Source organism: Panthera tigris, chromosome C2 (assembly GCF_018350195.1).
Source record: "Panthera tigris isolate Pti1 chromosome C2, P.tigris_Pti1_mat1.1, whole genome shotgun sequence".
NCBI classification, from domain to species: domain Eukaryota; kingdom Metazoa; phylum Chordata; class Mammalia; order Carnivora; family Felidae; genus Panthera; species Panthera tigris.
In genome coordinates, this window is record NC_056668.1 from 40,748,486 (window position 1) to 40,769,461 (window position 20,976).

A 20,976-nucleotide genomic window follows, 5' to 3' on the forward strand; every position below is an offset into this window, starting at 1 on the left:
CTGATAAAGCACTGCAGTGACTTTGCTACTCACTCACTTTACAAGGCACAATTGAAAGGATTTTATCACTATTGGACCACTAAATGACTGTTTATAGCAAGGTCATATAAAACTAGTATCTGTTAGTTCAAAATAGCATGCAATTGGTTGCAACAACATTTTCTCAAGAGGCCAAATGGAACTTTCTTATTCAAACTTTTATTGAAGTTATTGCATGGGTAATATATCATTGTGCATGGAAATAAAGTCCCAAGAGAGTCTTGGATTACTAAACTTCTCAGTCAACTCTATGTAAGTGTTGCAAAGTGGTTGTAAGTTAATGTGTGTGATGACCATAAATATTGTTTGGAAAGGTAAAATGCTCTGCATATTAGTAAAATTTTGCAATGACATTGACCCATGTCACAACAATCTTCCTTTTAGACTTGAATGTGGACTACAGAGTTCACAATGTGAAAATCTAAATTACTGAGAAACTCTTACCAAAGCACATTCAGATGTGTACATTATAAGGCTACAATGATGAAAACATGATGGCATTGGTATAAAGAGAAGTATCAGTAGACCTATGTGACAGAATAGTTCAGAAATAGATCCTATTTTAAATTTGAGGTTGACATATGATAGCGGCAGTAAGATAAATCTGTGTACAAAGGATCCATTTTTAGACAGCTTTGTTAAAAAATGCACTTATATCTCTAACAAATGCTATGTACTAGATTAAGTAAGTTAAATGCTGAAATATCAAAGGTGAAATTACAAGGCAAATAGATAGAATTGTAGAATTATATCCTTTTGAATTTGGAGTAGAGAAAATTTCTTAAGCTGGACTCCAAAATCATAAAGAAAAAATGAAGATATTTGACTAGATAACATGTAAGACTTCCCTATACTAAAGGGTGTTAATAAATAGGTAATAGAATGGAAGATATATGCCATTCTATAATCTATAAAGAATTAATATCTGGTATGTAGAATACATTTCTATGGAATGGTAAGAAAGAGACAAGAGAGTTCAATGTACTTTACTTTATTCCATAATCTTTCAAAGTGAGTAAAAATATTAATTCATTTAATCAGCACAAAATTATGAGGTAGAAAATATTATTTGGTCCCTTTTAAATGAAAGGAAATTAATACACAAAGAATTTACATAACTTGTCCAAAATCCCACTGTTTTTTAACTGGTAGATCTGGGATTTGAAACCAGATAATCAATTCTAAAATTGGTACCCTACTAATCAATAGGAAAACAAATAGGAAAATGAGCAGAGGATATAAATAAGAACTTAGAGAAGAGGGCACCTAATAACTGAGGAGAGACAGACCTATTTACTACCCAGAATCTCCATGGCTCTTTCAAGTAACCTAGCAATCCGCTAGATCCAATGAAAGGACTGCAAGTTCTCCCAGTGATAGAGCCTGAGGTATACAAACTCTACAAGTTATCTGACTTCTAAGGTCAGGACGTTTCTCTCATTGATGAGGCTATCCCTCCAATTTGAAAGCAAGACCTACTAAATCCCACTCTCTGCAGCTAATGCTCCAATTTGCCTTCTACAAGAGGCATAAGTTAAAACAAACCAGGCAAACATTATATGCATCTGGACCAACTTGTAGCTGGAAGATGCATTTGACCTCATTAAGGAGACAAAAGTTGGAACCGATTTCTATAGACACATTTGTAAAATATGGAGCTGGTCCATGCAAATATCTCCCTGGACCAGATAGAACACATATTAGCAAGCATCTGATCGACAATATTTGCCAGGCACTGAAATTTCCCCATTTAATAAAATTCATCAGTGGGATTCTATTTATGTCTGTCCCCACCTTAGTCCTCCAAGCATGGCATTTGGTGGTTCTTGTCACCATTATACATGGGAAGCAAATACCATTGAGTAATGGGATGACTTTCAAAGGTTATCTACACCAGCCTCTCCTGCAATGACTTCTGCTGCCAATGGGTGATTGAATTAAAAACAGTTGAGAATTGGCATACACTGTGAGGATTTTCTACCCGGATGAAGCTCCTAGGCCTCTGGCCATCAGACATAGGAACAAAGAAATGAAAGTCCATCTGATAAATCAGTATCCTTGTATCTCTATACAACATTATGAGGAGTTTTATATATTTTTATATATTTAACACAAGTATAACATATTTCTTCATTTTGCTCTTTTAACCTAGCACATCTTGGAGATCATTCCATTTTAGTCTATGAAGAGTCTCCCCTTTTTTTCTATTTTCTTTTCCTTTTAATGCTACACAATACCATATTTTTGTCTGAGTTGTAGGAAATTTAACGATTTTGTATCTCAGCATTCATTCTTCCTTCCCCTTTATTCATAGGCACCTTGACCCCCAGTGAAGAGATGGGGATTTGGATTGCATGGATTGAGGATGACTGGATGAAGATGCTAGAAGTGATTTTTGGGTCCTCTTGCTTCCAGGATAGTAGCATATCATCCCCTGTGAGATGTGTGAATCCATCTCTCTGGGATGACAGATATCACTATCATTTTCATGCTTTCACTACACATTCCCTTCCCCCTGCAGTCCTCATTTTTCTTCACACAGCTCATCATGGTAGGCAGAATGGTGCCTATCAGTTTTCTGCAGAGTGTATGGCTGCGAGGAAGGACAAGCACTCAAAGTGTTTCCCAAAGAACAATTAATACATGAACACATCTGACCTTGCGATCTTGGGGAAAAGGTGGTCATCAATGATGTTTCTCATTTCCCATTACAAATATGACCAGCCTAAACACCTACCTATGAATGTCTCAGTAGGTGGCTTATAGTGATGTTGCAAAGAGTCCCTAAATACTGACCAAGACGTGGGGGACCATGTCAGATCCCATTCTCTTTCCTACACAATTCCTAGTGATTCCTAGACAAGCACACCTTCCTGAGAGCTGTTACAGCCTTGTTAGCCCATTTGCCTTTGCCTTTCACCTTCATGTTTCATCAGCCACACAAATTGCATCGGCCTTTCCTCATTAGAAGAATGATATACTTCTGCTAATGTCTTGGCAACTACTCCAAATAGCAGAGCTTACTGCAAAAGCCATGGCTACAATTTTCTCTACCCTCCTTAATGCAACTAAAAACATTACCTCCATCTTAAATAGCAGAAAAGCTATATGCCCACAGCAAGAGATAATCAATACTGGTTGAAAACATGATTTAATCTCAAAACAACACTTTTTGTCCCCTAGGACTTGTTTTGTCTGGAGTAGGCAGACTCTCTCTTGCCTGTCACTGAGATATAATATTGTTTGCTCTCTGGAGGGAGCTGTCTGATCCTTCATGATGACTCAAGAACAAGGGGTGAGGAGGTACAAGATGACAGTGTCCACACAGATTTCTTGCACTGTCAGCAGCATTCTTAGGTTAATAAAGAATATATGGGCTTTCATTTAAAGGATATTAAAAAAAATAACACTGAGCCATTCCTAATTTGATCCTAGTAGTTTTTTCTTGTTTCTCCAGCTTGGGCTTCATAGCCAAGTGGTTTAGATAAGCTTCACATATCCTTCTGAGAATTTTAATAATTTTGTTGCCTCCATGATTATAGAATATCATCTCCATGATTTTCAAGAGAAGCTAGAAGCTTCACTGGAAGTTCAATTAATTTCCTGATGGGAAAATTTTTGTTTAACCCATTCTTCTCCTAGGGACCAGTTGGTGAATAAGAAGATGCAGGGCCATTAGTTGGATAGATGGGTAGATGGATGGATGGATGGATGACCCAAGAAGCTTCCCACTCAGCTACCATAGTAATCAACTGGTTCAGTACAAGAGTCCACAAGGTCTCCTTCTAATACCAGCACTGGGAATCAAATTCCTATAGACTCAGGAAGTCAAGCTCTTCCTTTCACCAGTAAGGACACCTCCAAGAATGGAAAGGTCAAGATCTTATGATTCTCAACATTACATAATTAATCAGGTGCTTTCTGTCTCCTCCCAATTTCCCAGTAAACATGTGAAGAAGAAGGTTAATGGAATTTCTTGGAGCACAAGCTACAATGTGCTAGCTACATTATGCCCAGCTGTACTAGGCTAGTGGGCTTGTGAGGACTCAGGAGACTACATATAATCAACTTCTGCATAAGAACTTCTCCAATAAACCTGCTTCATACTTGTATTACATTACCTGTTATGAGGCTATTCTATCAATACACAGAGGGAGAGATGCTCAAGTTTACCAGTAATCAGAAAAAAAGCAACAATGAGGAAATTGAAAGCAAACAATAGAAATTTGAAGCCACAATGAGAAAATTGAAAACTAGAACTGCCTGGCCAAGGATATGAGAAAAGATGAACACTCAGGTGCTTCGTGGGGAACGTGAAATTGCTACTCTCAAATTCACAGTATTCTTTGAATGTTAGTTGGCATATAGCTCACAATACAGGCATTCCTGTTCTTGGGATGTAACCCAAAGGAACGCTCACAATGGTCAAAAGAAATCGTGAATGAGGATGGTTTTTCACATCATTTTCGTCAGAGAGAGAGAATGAGGGAAACAAAGGAAGCTAAATTTGTGCCCACCTCTATGGGACTGGATGAACACTATGTGGTTCAGCATGATATTGAATGGATAAAATGAATACATTATATCTATAGGTAAAACACTGATAGATGTAAAGAATATAGAAATATGAATTAAAAAAGAAGAAAATCAAAATTATAGCACACCATTGTTCAATTAAAGATACTTATTTGAATAGGCACTTTGCAATAGAGGTGTGCCATTTTCAAATGTGAAAAGACACACAATTTCATTAATAGTCAGTGAAAAGCAAATAAGAACCCTACATGTGCAATAACACATTCCAAAAAAATGGCTAAAATGAGAAAAGACAGAAAGTATCAATTGTTACCAACAACATGGAAGAAGGGCAATTCTCCCATACTGTCCTGAGAGTGTGAATTGGTATAACACTTTCAGAGAAATGTTTGATAGTATCTAAGATGCTGAACATAATGTATACTCCACGACCAGTAATTTCTGTTCCAGATAGATGCCCAATATAATCACACACATGTGCTCACTAAAAGGCATGTACAAGAATGTTCCCAGCAGCATGAATCAGAAAAGCAAAAACCTAGAAGCTACCCAGATGTTCATCAAAAGTAGAATGCTATGCTAGACACTGTCAGTGCCCTGCCCTGCCCACATACCTGGGACCTTACTGTTGTAGTGCACAACAGACTGACTTCCAGTTACCAGCATCTGTAACTCATTGCCTGAAGCCTTTCTCAAGTGGCTTCCTTTCATTGTACCATGGGCATATCAGGAAGTAAGTGCCAGAGAATGAACGTCTCAGGGAGCAGCCTGGAACCAGTGACTATTGGGAGTCTATGTGTAAATACCTCAGTTTGTTGTTCTCCTGCTGGGTTAACTCTGGGAGATGAATTCTACATCAGCTTCCAGAGTTTTCCAGTGGGATTAAGGTCTAGTTAGTTGTAGGGATAGCTTGCTTGATGATAAGTCAGAACTGCTTCACTTCCTCCTTTTCCATCTAGAGTCTCCTGCTATCACTCCAGTCCTTATAATTATTGCTCTGAAATAAGCTACTTTTGCGAGGGTAGTGGTAGTTATAAGGACTATGGAGGTGATTGGTTGTTCTTAAGTGCCTTTGATTCACGGAAGGAAGGAACTAATACAACCAAATCAGCCAGCTATCAGCTCAGGGCACAGTGTGGGAATCAAAAGACTTTGACAGCAGTATGTAAAACACCCTCATCTCCTGTAGCCAGAGAGCAGGTTGTGCTAAAAATGAGGCCCCGGATCAAATTTTGAGAATAACAAAGTTTCCAAGTAAACTGAATTTATAATCCTGGCAAGTCTTCCATGCTACATTCAGGACTCTGACAGAGAAAGAGACCCAGGTTGGGAGCAGTTTGATGTGTTTGAGAACCCAGAACCTCCAAATTTCTCTGAACCTTCTGGACAGTATAAGCGACCTAATCCCCTTAGCTAGAAGGTAACCACTTCTCTTGCTTGTACACTGTGTAAATAATTCATCTGAGGTGATGCCAGATGCCTCTTACCCTTCTCAAAATCTGCCTTCACGTTGTCTCGTTGCTTTGGGGCCAATGGAAGGAGTCAAATGTCAGCATGACCTAAGTGGTTGTCCTCAACTTCCCCATTGCCACAAAGTCTGGCCCAAGAAATTATTATCTCTCAGCAGGGTTATTGCAAAAGCTTCCAAATTGGCTTCTTGCCATCACCCTCCTTCTCCACCATCTCTGCCTACTTAATATGCCAGCCCAAGTTATCAGCTTATGGCTCTGTTCTCAAAATACTTCAGAAGTGCCCTACTTGACTTGGGATAAAACTCAAAATGCTTACAATGGACTCTAATTCCCTGACTTCAGTCCTATTTCCATCCCCTTCCCTCAGACGACTCCATCCACAGTGGCTTTCTTGCTGTTCTTCAAACAAGCCAAGATCCCACCCCAGCCCTCTTATACCTGCTCTACCCTCTGCCCAAAATGCTGTTCCTTAGAATCTTCACATGATTTCCCTCTCTTATCTCTTTCAAGTGTTCTTTGAAAGGTCCCTTTTTTAGTGCAATCTTTTCTTACCACCTTACTAAAATTAATACCCCCTCTCTCCTGGGACACCCTATGCAACTTGCCTGCTTTATATTTTTCTCCATATCTCTTTCTACTAGCTGGTAAGCTCTATGTGCAAAAATGTGTTGATCTGTTTATTCTCCTATGCATCCCTAGTACTTGACACACAGTAGGTGCACAATCCATAAGTGTTGAAAGAATTAGTATATAAAGCATGAAAGAAAGGAAGAAAGAAAAAAGAAAGATAATAACAAAAATGATAATAATAATGGCACCTATGTATTACTGAAGTCCTACCAGGTGCCATATAATAAAACCTGTAGATTAATCTCATACATAAATCTTACATCCATTTCACAGATGAGGAAACCAAGTCTGTGGTATATTCAGTGAGAAGTTTAAGATTATGCAGCAAGAGTAGGGTAATGAGCATTTGGTGGGTCTGCCTGACTCACATCTCAGTGGTCATCTCAACATAAGCCTTCATCAACTACATTCTTTTTTAGCCATTTGATATTTTAATTGAGAAACATAGAGACATTGATAAGCAATATATAAATCAACCTGATTGCAATAATAGGCATCGGTTAAGAGCACAGGTTCTGGTTTTGGACTGGAGGGGCTCACATCCCAGCTTTAGCAAGTACTGGTTAAGTTGCGTTGGGCATTTTTGTCCATCTCTCTGTGGCTCAGCTCTCACATCCTTAAAAAGGGGATAACAATAATACCTCCCTTATCAGTTTTTTTATAAGAATGATGTGAACAGATAAATAACATTTAACATAATGATTTTATAAGCATGTGTTATGCTCACTTATATTACATAGCTTTTAAAAGTTTTACAGTGTTTTCACAATGTTTCCGTTTAATATTTATAGTAATTCCATGAGGTAGATAAGGAGAATATTTTATCCTTGTGTTATTCTTTGATTTGATGGTCATTTATCATCTAATGTTTGAGATGTCCTGGTGCAGGCTTCAGACTTACACGGATAAATAAAACATGCTTTCTGTCCTTAAGAACACCTAGCTAAGAAAGAAAATAAGTACAGCGTAAGACATGCATTAATAAAGGTAGTCCGAGGATACTGATAAAAACTGAAACTTCCAGAGCTTAAAAAACAAAACAAAACAAAAAAACCTCAAGATTGCCCAAATGATAAGCTTTCTTATTTTATATGCAATGTTTTCCTTTCAAACGCCAGGAGGAATGGTGGGTAAATCAATCTTTTAGGTGGAAAATACGGGTTCTAAGACTTTTTCTTGCTTCTAGGAAAATTCCCAACCTCTTGCATTGCAGTGAAGGACTGGTCTTACTCCTCCTTCTCTCACCTGGCCTCCGGGCTGGTGGACAAGATCCCACTATCCTGAAAGCATACATCATAATTCTTATTAATGCACCAAAGTAGTGTAAGAGGATGCTGTGGCCATGCACTCTTATCTGACTGGTTCACAGATTCGGGTAAAGTCAATGTTCCACCGAACTGGAGATCTGGAAGCCTGCATTTGACCTTGGGCAAATGATTTCGCCTTTCTGCACCTTGGTAAATGTTAGCTGTCACTATCACCTTTATGGATTCTAGAATGACTTCGATGGGAGCCAGATCACAAAAAAGAAAACCAAAACAAGGCCCTGCATGACTCAGGGAGTGAGTTCATTTCCATGTTGATTCTCCACCATCTTTTCCAACATGTCAAATTTGGTTTGCTTGTTAAGCTAAAGGAAGTAAGTAGCACACTGCTTTGTATAGAGCACAAATTCAAAAATATTTGCTCCACAAATGAACTGTTATCCAGACAAAAAAGCATATTAGTAACTCCGTGTTTAGAAAGACAGGTCTATACATCTTTAGCTCCTTTTAATCAGACAGAGTCTCATCTTTGAGACTCAATTCGTAACACCTGCAAGTCCTTTAGCGTGTTCCATTTCTTTGCAAGGCAGCTTTCCCTGCAGACAGACTGTGTTCTGCCACAGCTGCACCAATTAGTCTCCCTGCCTGAGAAGAGTGACAATAGTGATATTTTTCTGGATGAATGATAGACCTACTGGAGAGTCCACAAATCAAAATGTCAATTTTCTTTTCTCGTTCAGTTTCTTTTGTGTTGTATGTTTGTATGTAATTTCTTCTACAAAAATGCCTTTGGATAGAGAGAAAATATCTTTTATTTTCAAGTTTAACTAAATAATAAAGCAGATCTGTGACAGATTTGGACACGTTTTAGAATTACAGTTGTTGCCTACAAAGTGTGGCAATTGCATAGTTCCTTGAAAAGAATGATTTAAAAGCACCAGTGGTTCCTAGAAAAAAAAAAAGGACGGCCTATAAAAGGGTGCAGCTAATGCACGCTGTAATAATGATATGAAGCAGAAAATATGGACTTCCAACTCAGGCCCAAAAGCCCAGTAGATTTCCAGTTCAAAATATGTTTTGTTCTAATTATAACACCATTTCTTTACAGTTTTGTCCGAGCTTAAATATTTTATAGTATTTCAAATTTCTGGTCAACGTTAAAAGAAATACATGCTACACTCAAATGGACTATGTTGAAAACCAAAATTAAGGTCAGGATAATTACATCAATTCCTCTATTTTCTATTAACAATATCTCCAATGACTACTTCCGAAATAGTTTTTTTGTTTATACTTTTGTTCATTTGCATGTATTTGATTCAGCCATCAAGGAGGGTTTTAGATTGACATGCAAATTTTAAGGTGAAATAATGTTAAAAATACCGTACCCCAAAGAAATCTAAGAAAGTACATGACAGACAATGAAAGCACAACGAAGAAGGGAATTCAAAGCATGAATTTGCAGCTACAAATCGTGAGATCCAGATATGTTCCAGATAAAATGATTGCACTAAGCTTGAGGGTAGAGTGGCTTGATTTTATTTTATTTTTTTAATTTTTTTTAACGTTTATTTATTTTTGGGACAGACAGAGACAGAGCATGAACAGGGGAGGGGCAGAGAGAGAGGGTGACACAGAATCGGAAGCAGGCTCCAGGCTCTGAGCCATCAGCCCAGAGCCCGACGCGGGGCTCGAACTCACGAACCGCGAGATCATGACCTGAGCTGAAGTCGGACCCTTAACCGACTGAGCCACCCAGGCGCCCCAGAGTGGCTTGATTTTAGAACATGGTAATACTTTGGCTTTTAGTGGTCATCTAGCATTATGTCTTTTCCACATAAAAGTTTAAGAGTCCGAATTCCTAGGTTGAGTTCTCCCACAGCTGTGAGATGCATTTTTGTCTATGTATTTTTTTCTGAAAGTTTATCTTTCCACATAAATATTTGGAATTCCTACAATGTGTACTATGCTAGATGCTTCTAGAGGAGGAAAGAAAAAGAACAGAATGCTGTGCTTAATAAGTCTACCATGTAAAGGTGAGATAATACATATATCTCATTAATTTTAAATAAGAGAGCAGGGAACACACCGTAAGAGATAATATGCTCTAGCATTCCAGAAGAGGGAAATATATCACTAACAAATGGAGGAAATAGGCAAATTCTTGTAGAAGAGGAGATATCTGAACTGGGTCTTAAGTGACAGGAAATATTTGGTATAAAGGTAAAAATAGTAGGCATAAGGCATGGCATATGCAAAGGGAAGTTAGTAGCTCTATAGAAAGAGTGTTTTTTTTTTTCTTTTTTCTTAAATTTTATGTGTTTATTTTGAGTGAGAGAGAGTGTGAGTGAGCTTGGGGTGCATGGACGTGGGGGAGGGGCAGAGAGAGAGGGAGAAAGAATCTGGAGCTTAACCATCTAAGCCACCCAGGCGCCGCTAGAAAGAGTATTCTGCAGGCTAATTTAACTGGAGTAGGAATAGATGGAAGCCAGTTTGTGGATGTAATGAGGACACATTTGTGGAAACCTGAAAATCATACTGGATCTATCTAGAAGTGTTGTGAATAGGTTGTAAAAAAGCTGTGTAAAGTGTAAAATGTCATGCAAATTTTATTATTATTGGCTTTTTAAAAAGATTTTTTAAAAATGTTTTTTTATTGAGGGAGAGAGAGAGAGAGAGAGAGAGAGAGAGAGAGAGAGAGAATCCCAAGCAGGCTCCATGCTGTCGGTACAGAGACTGATGTGGGCCTCAATCTCACAAACCATGAGGTCATAACGTGAGCTGAAATCAAGAGTCAGACACTTAACCAATTGAGCCACCCAGGCACCCCTTGGGTCTTTTAACCATAGAAAACATATGGTATGTGGTGGTATGGATAATTTTAATCTATCAGGTAGAACAGTTGATAGTGAAAAATAAGTCATAATTTGAATGTGTCTTGGAAAAGATCAATATAATAGTGTTCATGAAATATGAGAGCCTTCAGAATCCCTGAGTCCTGGCAAGGAATGCTTTGATTATTTTTTAATTTTTCTTTTGAAGAAGAGGAAATGAAAGAAATAAAGAAAATCCAAATATTTCAGATAATTAATTTTTTCTATGAAAAACAGCAATTATTTTAATGTGGTATTTGTGATAAGCTATTTTTTATTGATTCGCACAGCATGAGCAAGCTTTTAAGAAGTATGATAAGCAACAAAGAATAACTGTATAACAAGCAATCACTTCTATTTTGCATACAGGATGAATAAAAGTAGCATTAATAAAGCACTACAGGGAATACATATCAGATGGTTTCAGCAATGTATTATTGATTTTATGTTTTAAACAATAAGCATTGAGAAATGCATTCCTCTGAGTGTAAGAATGAGAGATATTAACAAGTTTACATAATCTACTACTGGTAATCCTGTTGCAACCCATTGGAGATTGACTATATGAAAATGGAACATTTCCGAAAAATTCACTGTATAATTTAGCAGTTATCACTGAGTCACTTACAATTTCCAAGGAGCACAAATCTGTGCATGTGGCATTGTCTTGAAGGAAGGTATTTCATTCAGGCATTCTGTGCAGGACAATTTAATCAGCCTGGTGTTCAATATAGGACCAGAATATTTTAACCGCAGTTGACTTTATGGAAGAAACTCTAGATAAATAGTCCCTGTGTAAACTAAAGGCCTTATTTTACTTGTAACTTATATATCAATATTTTAAACAAATGTAAAGAATGTACCCATCCTATGGATTTAATTATGTAGCATTTACTGAGGGAAAAAATTAAGTGTTTTGATATTTAGATCTCAGTAAACACAATATAATATACTGGTAAAAAGCATAGATTCAAACACCAGATTGCCTTAGTTTGGAGCCCATTGCTGCTACCTGATAATTGTGTAATCTTAAATAAACTTTTCAACCTTCCTATGCCTTAATTTCATTATTCGAAACCCTAGAACTAGAGTTATTGAAAGAATTAAATGAAATGAATTGTTTAGAATACAGTGCCTAAGAGAAAGGGAGTGCTTAGTATTTGTTAGCAGTCGTTTTTATTGTACCATAGCTCTTATTATTATTACTACTACTTTTATTCTTTTTTTCCCTGGAGCATTGGTGAACATCTTGCATCAAATGTAATTAAAGAATCCTCTTTCTCTCTGAATTCTCTTCCTTCTTTGCCACATTCTGCACTATCCTTGGAGCTCCGGGAACCCAGGTACCGATCCATGTGTTTTTCTTGGGGAGCTCCATCATCTCTCTCTCTCTCTCTCTCCGATCCTTCATTTCGCTTTAGTAGGATAACAGTTTGTGTGTCATCAGCTTTATAAGTGAATGAGATTTAAGTAGCTAAAACTATGATTGCCACAAAGATTTTTTTTATATTTTATATTTAAAACACTGAAAGGTAATATGCAATTCTCTGTACAATAGGAGAAACTGAAGAGTGTCAAGTATAAGAATTCTTATTTTACCAGCCACATTATTAGAAAGAACAAGCAAACCTTATCTTTGGTGCATTAAAGGAAAGGTCACTGAGCAGCTTTTCATTTTCTTCATTGCATTTTCCTTTTGGTGCAAGTGTCAGTTCCAGGCAAGAGCCTATCATTTGTTCTTGCTTTGTTTTTTTTTTGTTTTTTTTTTTTCTCTTTCAAGATACTTAGGAATCTAAAAATATCATTTTTTTTCCCACTTGGTTATTTCTCAAAAAAGCCACCCTTCTACCCTTTTACCCTTCTACCTTTCTTTATATCCTGTGGACATATTTTTGCTATGTGACTTTTTAGTTGTAGTTGTTCATTTGGAAAAGGGTTAATATCAATTCTTGACCCTGTGAAATAGGGGTGAGATAAAAAGCTATGTGCTTTGATATGAGACACAGTAAAGTCAACTGAGGGAAGCCAAGGAAATCCAGTCTGGGGTACTTGCAAACCTATCAGCTTGCAAACAGCTAATCACATTATAAATGATGTATATGTTTAAATTTCCACAGTAATTTGTTTATATGAAGAATTCTTATAAGTTGAACAGAATCTTTTTAAATCTTCAGTGAAATTCCATAATGTATAGATGAAACGCACTTTGTACAAAAATCATATAGTTTAAAAAAATTAAACAAAATATTTTAAAAATAATATTTCTTAAAAAAAAGACCAAATCTGTATGAAGGAGATGACATTTTTAGTATCTATTGATGTTTATTAACTGTATCATGAAGTGAAAAACTGAGATGAAAATTATCAGCAACACCTTTCTAAGTTAAAATGACATTGCGAAAATGGTGTGGCCACAGTCCTAGAATTACAATTTAAGGCATTTTTTTAGTACATTCTAAAGATTTTTTAAATGTTTGTTCATCTCTCAGAGAGAAAGAGAGAGAGACAGAGCATGAGTGGGAAAGGGGCAGAGAGGGAGAAGGAGACATAGAATCTGAAGCAGGCTCCAGGCCTGAGCCTGACGTGGGACTCGAACCCAGAACTGTGAGATCATGACCTCAGCCGAAGTCGGAGGCTTAACCAACTGAGCCATTGAGGCACCCCTAGTATACTCTACTTATTTGGTCTTAAAAAAAAAGCCAAAAAAAACCACACCACTTTCACTTATTTATTTATGTTTAATTGTGGCAAGAACATGAGATCTACCCTCTTAATAAACTTTCGAGTACATAATACAGTATTGTTAACTGTAGGCACGATGTCGTACAGCAAATCTCTAGAACTTACGTTGCATAACTGAAACTTCATATGTGTAAAATACCAGCTCCTCAATTGCCCCCAGCCCTGGGCAACCACCATTGCACTGTTTTGATGAGGTTGATTATTTTAGAAACCTTATAAGTAGAATCATATAGTATTTGTCCTTCTATGACTGGCCTATTTCACTTTGCATACAATCCTCTAGGCTCGTCCATATTGTGGCATATCACAGAATTGTCTTCTGTTTATCACTGAATAATACTCGCTTGTACATATATACCACATTTTGAGGTTCTTTTATTCATTGATGGACATTTATGTTGTTTTTCTAGGTTGGTTGCTATGAATGATATTGCAGTAAACATTGAAATGTGGCTACCTCTTTGAGATCCTGATTTCAATTCTCTTGGATATATATCCAGAAGTGGAATTGCTGGATCATATGGAATTATTTTAAATTATTAAAACAGTACAATATTGGCATAAAAACAGACTGAAATATATGAAAAGATGCTCAGAATTACTAATCATTAGGAAAATGCCAAATCACAACCACAATCCGTTACCACCTCAGATCTGTTAGGATGCCTGTTATTTAAAAAATAAAATAAAATAAATAACAAGTGTTGGTGAGAATGTGAAGAAAGGGAACTTTTGTACACTGTTGGTGGGAATGTAAAATGGCGTAGCTGCTATGGAAAACAGTATGGAGGTTCCTCAAAAATGTAATAATAGAAATGTACTTGTTAATCTTGATAGCACCAAATATTAATTTCTAAGTTCCCAGTGTTGCTCTGATATATTACTTATGCTTCTAAACTTAAATCTGCTGTTAATAACATTTGTAGACATAAAAGCAAATACAGATATACATCCATTTCTAAAATATAGTAAGCTTGAAGCAAAAATTACTATAAATCTATAAATAATTTAAAATCAGCATTTTGGACAGATTGTTTTAGTGGAAACTCTTATAGCACTTCACTTTTAGTTAGGGAAGTTTGATTTTTTTTGTTGTTGTTTGCTTGTTTTAATAGAAAGAATGAGAAAGGTGTTGCAGAAGGAAATAAAGTAGCGTTTTAGAAAATATAGCAAGGTTATTGCTAATGTTAGAGCGTAGTATAAAAAAGCCTTAAGTGGTGAAATCAGAAGAAATGAATTTTAAAAAGTTAAGCCGGTGGCAGGCAGTATAGTGTATGAAAACACTATTCAGCCTTTGGTCTATTATTTTAGTTTTACAGGGGGAAAAAAAAAGAATGGGTGGAAAATCAACTTCCTACTTGGTTTGCCAACACAGGCAGCAGGAGAATTGGAGCAGTACCTCCTTCCACCAGGTGGGGGGCGGAAGATTAGCTCCCCGTTTGTTCCAGCCAACACCACTGGTCAGTCAGAGAGACCAGTGGTGTTGGCTGGAACAAACGGGGAGCTAATCTTCTGTTTGGGTGAAGGGGGTGTAGGGTGGAAGACCAACGAATTTGGTGTGGAAGTGTTGGAAGATCAACACTTTGAATGTAAATTTCTACTGGTCATTCAGATGAGTGTCCATCTCCATGAAAAAAGTACATGTTCAGCCCCACGGCAACCATGAAGGAAAGGGTTCTGTTGGTATTTGGCTATAGTACGGTGGGTATTTCCAAAAGTGGTTTTCTGTTCTGTTAGGTCTCTTCAGGAAACAATCTTTGCTTGTAGGTTTTTTGCTTGTTTGTTTTTGTCCTTGCCTGTTGGAGGTTCTGGGTTGGAATCCTCTCCAGCACTCTGGAGACGATCAGGAAACCCAAGGGACCCACCGCCGTGTTACTCCTCAAGTTCCACGGTCCCTAGACAATCCACATTCTTGTTTCTGCCTTTCAGAGTCTTATACTTGCTTGTTGCGGTACATCCAGGGGATTTTAATTGCAGTGGGTATAACCCTGGAGAAAAGGGGCCACTCCACTGGGGTTATAGTGGAACTGCACATTGTTCTTTTTTGTTATATTCATCTTAGTGCAGGAATTTTTTCTATTCTTCTCACAAGCTCTTTTAGAAATGCACATTTTTAAACTGCTTTTCCATTTGTGTTGTAATGTCTTCTGAATACGTACCTAAGAATCATGGGTAATGGACAAAGCACTACCTATAGCGAAAGATCCTTACTCTCTTTTCTTCTGTAGGGGGCAGTTTTACAGATTACACTGTAATGATTCAGAGAGAATAAGGGACATGGCCAGTATCATGTACATTTAAAGTGACTGATCCTTAATTTTTAACCAGGCCTCTGAAATTCGGAAACAGTTTTGTTTTTGTTTTTCTTTTGTTTTCCTCCACTGTATAGTCTTCCTTGAATGAAATCACTTTTCATTTCATTGCTAATCTGCCATGAGTTCTTCACATAAGCATCTGTTTCAGCCATACTTTTATGTCTAGTGCTTAGCACCTACTAAGCATTTAATAGAGTTTGTTTGCTAAATAAGTGCTAACTGGAGCCCCTTTAAAATTGTTTTAAAAAAAGGAAGCAAAAGCTCTTAAAGACATTGAAGAGTACACTGAAAAATAGAAATCAAGAGGAGATAATTGTTTGTAAAGGATCTTTTTTTTTTTTTCATATGAAAAAGAAGGAAAACTTAGAGGCTCTTACACAGAAAAGAAAAAGATTTGAAATAAATGTAAAGTAAGGGCAACTTAACCTGAGACTAGAACATGAAGGGAATTATTAAATCATCTTCTTTCAGCTTTATCTGCAGAGTCATCAGTTAAATATGCCAGATGAAGAGTTTGTGATGGAGAGCGCTTGCTGGATCAAACCCAAGAATGAAAGGTAAGCTGACAATTTATGACAAATGTTTATCATGTGTTTTTCAACTTAAAGGAAAAGGAAAAAAAAAACACACCTAAATATGTACAGATTGCCAAAAGGTTTGTTTTCCACATAAACAGATATATAAGAGAAAAAGAAGTGTTTGATATCCATGGAAGTTTTTTTTTTTAACTTTTGTTTAATGAGTAGAATATAAGTACACTTGAAACTCTCAAAACTTCTGTTAGCAGCTGAGGAAGAAACAGCGTAGCCTTAATTTTCTTTGACTTTCCCACAAACAGTGTAGAAAACAAAATACTAAAACATTCTTCAAGTGCAGCTTCATCTAAAAACTACTTCCTAAAAGAGATGGGGGTGGGAATGATGATATAAACATGAGTTCTTAAAAGAATAATGAATATTTTATGTATCTAGACAGCTACTCACTTCTAGAAAATTCAGTCATGATCAGCCGAGCAAGAAAACTGCATAAATAACCAAAGCCTAATACTTAATGTCTCTTGATCTTCAGAATATTTAATTTGGTGAAAATGAAATTGCCTTGAAGTTATTTTATAAATTTTACATATGTTTATAAAATAAATATATTCATATTTATTTTAATTTATAACGTATATTCCATTTATTTACAAATGTATGTATCTGAATATTTAAAATAAGTATAATTATAGTAGGGATCCTAGTTAGACAAGATATAATGTCTGTTTAGACTGGTGTGGAAATTGGTAACACCACTTTTTCCAAGTAATTAGTTGAAACCATGCTTTCTGTGGGGCCCGAGACACTCACTCAGGAGAGGAATGCCTTAAACTACAGCCACAATAAAGATCCTTGCAGAAAGAAGCTTATCCAAGGACTGGGAGAAGGCAGAAATCAAGGGAGGACATGTTGCTGAAAAGAAACTAGTGATCAGAGCCTAAAGTAAGAGATACAGTTTTCACTATAAAGAGAAGAAGGAAAAATGATTAGAGCCAGGAGTCCTGCTTGGTAAACAGAGTCTGAAAGTCAGAATGAACTGGGTGTTCATGCCAGTATGTTAACAGGTCCTTGAACTTAAACTTTAACTCCTCTAGTATTATGCTTTTTACGTAAAGGGAGAGTTACACTTGCCTCGGATTGCTTGTTTTTTACTATAGCTTTTTGTTTTCTCTTCTGTCCTTTTAAGGAAAGGGGTGGGGGCAGGTATAATGATAGAGATGGTCTGAAACAACTTTCATGGTATCTGCCCACAATACACTAGTTTATTCATTTCGCTGGAACGGAGAACCCTGGTTATTTCATATTTGAGTACTCTCATTTTAAAAGGCGTCATCAATACTAAATCATGGACATTTTTTAGAGTCATAAGTAGTATTGTCTTGCTTAGTTTGCAATTGTTCAAGTTTGACTTCTGACAAATAAGTAAACTACAGGATCAAAGTTTCCTGGCAATGTAGTTACAGTTGTCATTATTTGTAATATTCCATAATAATGACACATCAAATATTCTGCTTATGTTTTTCAATTTTATGTATTATAAAACAGCATTTCCTAAAACAACAAATATTTTTAACCATTAAACTTATAATTAGATGACAAACTTGTCAATTTTAAAATGAAAATATATTTTGCTAAAAAGGACTTTTTTAGAGGCACTTTAGATTCATATCAGTTTCCATATATTCTTGAAAGTATAGCATCAATGGAATACATCTTAAATTGGAAATGTTTTTCAGATTTTGGAAACACTTTGAATTTAAATTTCCACTGGTCATTCAGATGAGTGTCCATTTCCATGAAAAAAGTACATGTTTCATTCTGCCAAAGTTGGTAGTTGTGAAGCTGAAATCTTTTTTAATTTTTTTTAATGTGTATTTATTTTTGAGAGAGAGAGAGAGCGCAGGGGGAGGGCAGAGAGAGTGGGAGACACAGACTCCAAAGCAGGCTCCAGGTTCTGAACTGTCAGCACAGAGCCCTACACTGGGCTCGAACCCACAAGCTGTGAGGTCATGACCTGAGCTGACGTCTGGCACTTAACCGACTGAGCCACCCAGGCGCCCCTGAACTTTTTTTTTTTATTATTTAAATACAGCTGTGCCTTTGGTATCTTGCAGTGAAGGTAGCTAGATTTATAGCAGCTAGTTTGATTAGACAAAATGTTTTGGTAAGGCAAAGACTGTGATTCAATGAAAGTGGCTTCAGAAGTGGATGAGGAACACCCTACAAAATAGTTTTCGTTAAAATTATGTGAAAACTGATAATATTTAAATTGTTGATTTGTGCAGACTAATTAATTGTGCTCAAAAAGCCTATTAATCACCTATAAGTATTCTTTCCAACACACACGCCTATTAATAAAATGAAAGAGAGCAAAGGAATAAAAATGGTGATATTAATGGAGTAAAAATCTGAATCCAAAAAGTCTAAAGAGGAACAAGTGAGTAAGCTGTTACTCTATTCTCACTCAGGGCCAGAAAAATGTGCTGCAACCCAACATGTTTGAATGATGGACAGCTGATATTTTGGCATCATATTTAAATGTAAACAGAGGGTTTTTTTTTTTTTTAATTTCCAATATAATTAGAATGTTTAGCACTAATGAATTTTGAAATGATGTTAAGGGACAAAAAACATCTTATTTCCTTAAAGTTATGTACTCTAGGGCATCTGGGTGGTTCAGTAGGTTAAGAGCTGGATTCCTGATATCAGCTCAGGTCTTGATCTCAGGGTTGTGAGTTCAAGCCCTGTGCTGGGCTCCACACTAAATGTGAAGCCTACTTAAAAGAAAAAAAAAGAAAAAAGGCAGGTACTCTAACAGGAACATAGGGTGTTCTGGGAGTCAAATCCGAGTCATTTGGCATTTGTATCTATAGAATATATGCTCTGCTTGAGGCATTTCAGTCATCCTCTTCAAGTGATAGGTAGCAATTGTTAACTTTAAAGAAATGGCACATAAGAAATGTCTTATACTTAATATTGTATACATGAGAGATGTATTTCAGTTGATTGGTGGGCTAACATAAATTTAGGAAAAATGTTAAAAGGTGAACAGTTTTATTGTCTCTAACGTTCTTTGGAGCACAAAAATTCCATAGTTCTATGATAATCCACCTGGACTATAAAATACGGGTTTCTGACATTGTAGTCATACCTGTCATTATTCACGTCCTGCCACAACTTTAAAGCTCAGATAATCCGATATATAACAGTGTTGGCAAAAAAAGATAGAGTGCCTCTTTTCCTTCCTTTATTCACTGAGATCATTCTAGAATATACAATTGTTTGGCAACACAAGTGATAAAAACCAGACATATTGAGAGATCTATTGGTATGGATAAATCTTATCTTGTTTTCCTCCCTAAACTTGGCAGCTACTTTTGACATCTCTCAAGTTAATCCATCAAGGTTAGAGAACAAATCATGGCATATTCAAACACTAAATCTTAATTGATGAGGAATAGCATTGGGTTCCATGTCTTTTTGGAATAAACCACAACATACGGAGAGAGGTTTCTGTGTTGGCGTTTTGTCTTATTTCATACAGCAGTCTGGAAGAACTGTTTATCTGTTCCAAATTAGAAATCAGATAGCCCCTTTTTTTCTTTCTTTTTTAATCATAGAGAGATTTCACATTTCCAAAGATAAGCAAATGAACAAGGAATTAGGTTTGATCCAACAAAATGAACTTATTTAATAATAGAATTAAGTGAGCCAATAATATATAGCTAGACAGTAATAAAGGGATTTACTGTGGGGAGTGGTTTAGTGGTTATAGGAGCCCCTGAGGAAGTTACTCTTCAAAAATTGAAAATGTGAGGAAACAAGAAGAGAGACAATATAGCAACTACCAGCAAAATTAAGTTTCTCTCCCTCTTAGCATAAAAGGGAGGTCTTGGTAATGTGCGTGAAGGGTCAACTGGTGGCCGTAAGACATGGCGACCTGACCAAGTCAGATGTGGTTAGAAATTCTCTGCCATTTCTAACAATCAATGCAGATAGGAAACATGGACTGCTAGATACGCAACCAAGATCTCATAGGTCCAAAAAAGGGAATAAAATCCAACCTAATGTTCCCTACAATTTAACAGTATCTATAATTTAGGCAGTCTTGGCATAGGTGATATATAATATTTTCTCTTTTAAATTAAACTTACCAGTGTAACTTTGTGGTAAGTATGCCTGCTGTATTTTAGAACTTCCCAAGACTGCTTGGAAATGCACATTCTTCAATGATACCTTACGTGGATGAATGAAATTTCCATAAACAGGTATGCCACAAAAACAACTTTGAGATTCAGAGGCTGACTGAGAAAAAAAATGTCATTTTCCCTCTTTTCGTGAAGCTTGGTTTTGTTCAGTTTGCTGTACACTGGGTGGTTTAAACAGCAAACATTTATTTCCCACAGTTGGGGAGGCCAGGAAGTCCAAGATCAAGGCTCTGGCAGATTCCATGTCTGAGGAGATGAATTCCTGGCTCATAAATTATTGTCTTTTTGCTGTGTCCTCTCATGGTGGATGGAGCAAGGGAGCTTTCTGGGTTCTCTTTTATAAAAGCACTAATCTCATTC

At 36.6% G+C, this 20,976-nt stretch overlaps 1 protein-coding gene across 4 annotated transcripts in view; it reads left to right on the forward strand.

Annotated features, from left to right (window-relative positions):
* Positions 1-20,976, forward strand: part of LOC122230492 (casein kinase 2 subunit alpha' interacting protein) — a 380,723-nt gene that overhangs the window by 294,981 nt on the left and 64,766 nt on the right. For all 4 annotated transcript variants that reach the window (XR_006207474.1, XR_006207471.1, XR_006207472.1 and 1 more), the window contains exon 3: positions 16,344-16,429. The gene's annotated coding sequence lies outside the window, so the exon portion shown is untranslated. The remainder of the gene's footprint in view (positions 1-16,343; positions 16,430-20,976) is intronic.